This window comes from Silene latifolia, unplaced genomic scaffold, assembly GCF_048544455.1.
Source record: "Silene latifolia isolate original U9 population unplaced genomic scaffold, ASM4854445v1 scaffold_75, whole genome shotgun sequence".
Classification (NCBI taxonomy): Eukaryota; Viridiplantae; Streptophyta; class Magnoliopsida; order Caryophyllales; family Caryophyllaceae; genus Silene; species Silene latifolia.
Genome location: NW_027413661.1, coordinates 4446027 through 4452058, shown reverse-complemented (window position 1 = coordinate 4452058; position 6032 = coordinate 4446027).

The window sequence follows — 6032 nt, the reverse complement described above, 5'->3', positions numbered from 1 at the left end:
GATCCACAATTGAACCTAAGAATCACTATTCATCTGGTAATATCTTCCTTATCTCTCTACAATATATACTTCGCCAAGTAACAACTTCTCTCTCTAAGTTTACTGACTTGAGCGTCGGAGTGAGTTCGCTCGGTCCAAAGCCGAGCCCTCAGTTTGTTCATCGTTTTAGGAGACCGAGAGAAGGATTCAACTAAAGACGTCATTCTACAAGCACGGGTGGTAACTTATAACTGCTCTGGAATTACACCCGGAACAATTGGCGCCGTCTGTGGGGAAAGATACTAGAAGCAAGTCACATTCATTCCCAAACAAATAAAAAACTAAAACAAAAACCCACCCAAAAAGCTAAGAAGATGTCGAAACAACCAGAGAAGGTGTTGGTGGAAAACGAATTCTACCAAGACGACACATTCCACAACTCGTAAATCGGCGCCTCCACCTGGCCGTGTCACTGATACGACGAACGGGACGCCGAAGGAACAAGACATGCCGCTGTCCGCCAACTAGGTCACCATCATGGGACATGTGGTTGATGTGGCAAAACTGAAGCTACTCCTGGACCTCATTGATAGTACGTCGGCTCACACTGTCACACCGACAAGAGCGGCGGAACCCGTCCAGGAGACCAGGGCCCAGAATGTGACTCCAAGAGACCTAAATGGAGCACTGGAAGAGGCTGGCCCTGTCAAGACGCCGGAGGAGCCCAGAATGCTAGTGGTAGACCCGAGTCCTTCCCGCACTCGCGGAGGACGGCGTCGCCGCAAAGATCGACGAGGCACCCCCCAGAGGAGTGAAAGAAGTCCGACTCGCCAGAGTCGAAGAAGAAGCCCGACTCACCAGAGTCGGAGAAGAAGCCCGACTCACCAGAGTCGGAGAAGAAGCCCCTCCCGCCACGGGGAGAGGAGCCGGACTAGGAATGCGAGGAGCCGATCGCCGCGTGTCGTTCGGCACGTGGTCAGACAGCCCCTCAATGCCTACGTCCTTGAAACCGCCGTGCCAACCAAGCTAAAGTTGTCGGCGTTCACATACAAAGGGGATAGCGACCCCACCGACCATGCCGAGGCCTTTGAGTCGTACATGTCGGTGTGGGAGCAACCCGACGAAGTCTGGTGCCGAGTCTTCCCAACAACCCTGCATGGGATGGCACAAAGTTGGTACAAGGGGCTACCCGACGGGTCGGTATACTGTTACGCCGACCTAAAGGATACGTTCCTGGCCCAGTATTCCTGCAACAAGAGGAGGGCCGTGGAGACCTCGGACCTCCCGACTATCGACAGAAGGAGGCGAATCTCTCCGAAGTTATGTGAAGAGGTTCGACGCCAAGGTTCAGCCAGATTCGTGAGCCGAACAATGAACCCGGCGACCTTCGCGGCGATGAAAGGCCTCCCGAGAGGAGACCTAAAGAATGAGCTCATCAAGTGCGGCGGCAGAGACTAGACTCCGCCAGGAAAATGGCCGATCAAGCCATTAAGGTGGAAGACTACCACAAAACCAGGGTAGGCCCAGCGAGGCCGAGCACCCGTAAAGAGAAAGCCACGGAGGACAACCCGGATGAAAGACGCCGTGACAATAATGGGTCACTGGCGACAGTCCACTAGAAAATGTGACTTCGGCGGACGCCGGGAGTTCGGGAACAAACCGCCGAAGCGGTACAATGATCACACCCCCGGCCGTGTCCGCCGCCGAGGTTTTCGCCCCGAGCAAGAACGAGGGTCGAAGGGAGAGGCCCCCAGTGCCGAGGATTGACGGTGACACGAGCCAAGATCGTGAGTACCACGGCCACACCGGTCACCTTACTGACAACTGCCGGCATCTGAAGAATGCCATCGAGGAACTGATCCGGAAGGGGAGCCTCGGCAAGTATGTTGCCAAAGGCCAAAAAACTGACGCCGGCGGTTCAGATAAGAAATCCGTCTTCGAACGGATAGGAGTAATCCATGTTGTCATCAGGGGCAACGAGAACGGCGGGTCCGCTCATAGGCACAAACGGCACTTGAACGAGTTGTATCAGGCCATCAACTTTGTGCCCAACACAGCGACCCCCGCTTCCAGCATCCCCGATATAACTATTGGGAAGAAGGACTACGAGGGAGTCATCGCCTCTCACAACGACCCACTCGTAGTCCACTTGGACATAGCCAACCACCTGGTGAAGAGGTGCCTGATTGACACAGGCGCCTACACGAACATTATGTACAGCGAATGCTTTCTCAACCTCGGTCTGAAGGTTGAAGACTTGAGCCCCTGCACCAATCCATTGTACAGCTTTTCTGGGGCCGGCCTGGTACCCCTTGGGTCAATCAGGCTGCCGGTGAGGTTCGGCGAGGGAAGTGTGGCCAAAAACGTTATGTCTGAGTTCGTGGTCATTGACGGCTCGTCCGCCTACAACGTTCTCATAGGCCGAGTCACCTTGAGCGAGGCCGAAGCAGTGATGTCCATCCAGGCTCTGACATTGATGTATGTCTCGGACCGGGGGGAAGCGCATAAGCTCGTTTCAAAGGACGAAAAGGACGAAGTGGTCAATGTCCAAGTGTCCGCCAGAGGGTGCAACCTGCAATCCTTCAAAGTGGCGAAGAAGTCAGAGAAGGGGAAGAGCCCATCCTTGCAACAAAAGGGCGAGCGCATGGATACCACCGTCGGCATGGTCGAAGGAGCGGAGACCGAAGAGGTAGAGATTGATCCAGGCCGCACCGTAACTATCGGTGTTAACCTGGAGCCAAAATTCGAGCCGCACTCCTAGATCTGCCGAGAAAGAACAAAGACGTCTTCGCCTACTCGGCGGAGAGATGCCGGCGTGAGCCGGGAGGTAATTGTTCACAAGCCGAACGTACTCCCCGCCGCCGCCCGTCAAGCAAAGGATGAGGAACTCCTCAGTAGAAGGATGAGGCCATAAAAGCCGAGGTAGATAAGTTACTGGCGGCGGGCTTTATCATGCCTTGTACCTATCCTGAGTGGTTAGCTAATGTCGTAATGGTGAGGAAATCATCGGGGGCATGGAGGATGTGCGTGGATTTTACCAATCTTAATAAAGCATGCCCCAAGGATTGCTATCCCCTGCCTCGAATAGATAGTTTAATCGACGCGACGGCGAGTTACACTATCTTGAGCTGCTTGGATGCCTTCTCGGGTATCATCAGTGTTCATGGCCGAGGAAGACATGCCTAAATGCGCATTCATCACCGCTAACGGCACATACATGTACAAAATGATGCCGTTTGGTTTAAAGAACGCCGGTGCAACTTACACAAGACTGGTGGACAAAGTGTTCCAAAATCAAAAAGGGCGAAACATTGAGGCTTACGTCGACGATGCTATTGTAAAAAGCAAGTCCGACAGCGAGCACTTAGCCGATTTACACGAGACATTTTGTTCACTAAGGAAGTACAAGATGAAGCTCAACCCAATGAAATGCAACTTCGGTGTCCGGGCAGGTAAAGTTCCTCGGCGTACTTGTCGGCGCCGGAATTGACGCCAATCCAGACAAAGTCCAAGAGATCCTAGACCTGCCGGAGCCGAGGAATCGAAAGGAGGTCATGATGCTTTGACGGGAGGATGGCGGCTCTAGCCCGTTTCATCTCTTGGTCACCGACAAGAGCACCCCATTCTTCAAGGTGTTGAAGGGGAATAAAGACTTCGGCTGGGGGAGGAGCGAGCACATCTTTCAAACAATCGAAAGCTCGTCTTCGGACTCTCCCAACCCCGTCCGTGCCGATGCTTTGGGAAACACTATATCCAGTACATAGCGATTACCTCGGCCACGGTCGGGCGCCGTGATCGTCGTGAGAAGAGGACAAGCAACAACACCCAATCTACTTTGTCACCATACATTGTTGCCCGCCGAGAGAAATTACCCGCCGATTGAAAAAGCGCCTTTGCTTCGTCGTCGCCGCAAGGAAATCCGAAACCCTACTTCGACGCACATCCCGTGACGGTCCTAACCGACCAGCCGTTGGAAAAAGCATTGGAAAAATTTGAGCAATCCGGCAGCTCATCAAATGGGCAAGAGAGCTATCCGGCCGGCATTCAGATACAAGCCGAGGCCCTCGATAAAGGGACAAAGCGCCGATGATTTCCCGGCCGAATGCACATACCAAGAAGAGCAAAACCCCGGAGTATGGGAGGTATACACCGACGGGTCCTCCACGACGAACGGCTCGGAGCCGGCATACTTATCATCAGCCCAAACGGGGACGAGTTCGAGTACGCCTTGAAATTTACCTTCTCGGCCTCAAACAACGAATCCGAATACGAGGCGGTGATAACCGGAGTCGAGCTAGCTAGGGCCGCAGGGGCGGAGCACATCATTTTGAAAACAGATTCACTTTTGGTGGCTAATCAAATCGAGAGAGAGTACGAGACTCGAGACGACGGAATGGTAAGATACCCGGAAAGGGTAAAAGCGACACCTCAAAGTTGAAATCTTTCGATACAATGCATTCCTGTGTCCGAGAACAACCGAGCCGACGCTCTCTCAAAACTCGCCGTTCAACCATCAAGAATGTCACCAACCGTGTTGGTGGACATCGGAATGCCAAGAGCATTACCGAGGCCGTCGGCATGGTGGGTAACATAGAGACCGAGACAACGTGGATGACTCCGATAATGAAATACAAATTGACAAGTGAACTACGGAGGACCGCAGCCTCGCGCGAAAAATAAAGAGGATCGCAGCAAGGTATTTGGTGTTTGAAGGGGAATTGTACAGGAGGTCCGTGACGAGGCCACTCTTGAAGTGCGTCGGTCCGGCCGACGCGGAGCTAATCTTGACAGATCCACGAAGGCATCTGCGGCCATCACATGGGGGCAAGGACACTAGCCCACAAAGCTCTCCGAGCCGGCTACTTCGCCCCCACCATGCTTGCGGATTCCAGAGCCAAGACCAAAAAATGCAACAACTGTCAAATGCATGCTCCGGTGATACATGCGCCATCCCGAGACCTGCAGCCGGTACTTAATCCCCTTCCTTTCGCACAGTGGGGGATGGATCTACTAGGGCCATTTCCAACGGCTTCCGGCGGAACAAAGTTCTTGATTGTCGCCGTTGACTACTTCACCAAATGGGTTGAAGCTGTAGCAGTACCTGCAAAGACGACGGCAGCCGTAAGAAAGGTAATCTGGGAAAACGTCATAACTCGTTTTGGGTTACCCCAAGTCATGGTATTCGACCACGGTCGAGAGTTTTGGAGTGACAAAATAATGAGCTGGCTGGAAGAACTCGGTATCAAATTTGCATACTCCTCCGTCTGTCACCCACAGAGCAACGGACAGGCGGAGGCGGCCAATAAAACAATCCTCAACGGTTTGAAGAAGACAGTTGAAGACCTAAAGGGAAGATGGGCCGATGAACTACCCGGCGTCCTGTGGTCCCCTGCGAACCACGGAGAAAGAAGCAACGGGTACAGTCCGCTCCACTTAGTCTACGGTCCGAAGCGATCCCGCGCTTGAAGCAACGTGCCGACATTCCGAACGGCCACCTTTAACCCGGTTGAAAATGAGGAAGGCTTAAGAACCTCCCTAGACCTGGTTGAAGAAAGCCGAGATACAGCACGCCTCAACTTGGCGGTATACCAAAACCGAATGAGAAGAGCTTACAACCGAAGAGTCCACAGAAGGGACTTGAAAGTAGGGGATCTAGTCCTAAGAAAGTCGGTCGCCACCAACAAGGGAAACATTCATGGTAAACTAACGGCCAACTGGGAGGGTCCCTACAAAGTCGTTGAAGAAATGAGGCCGGGTACATACCGGCTGACCGACATGGAGGGTGTGCCTCTGATGAGCCATTGGAACACTGACAATCTCAGGAAATACTTTGTGTAGCGGCGGAGGTGTCCAAAACAATTGTTGGCACCCCAACGCATGTTTACATCTAATGAAGAATCACCCAAATTTTTCCATCGTGTGGTTATCCCCTCCGCATGATCATATCGAGGTAGACACCACGCTTAAGCCGTGCAAATCACCCCAAGAACGCTTGTCGCGCCGAACCCCTAGTCGACTCGGTCAACCGGAAGGTCCGCAGGGACACAACGGTC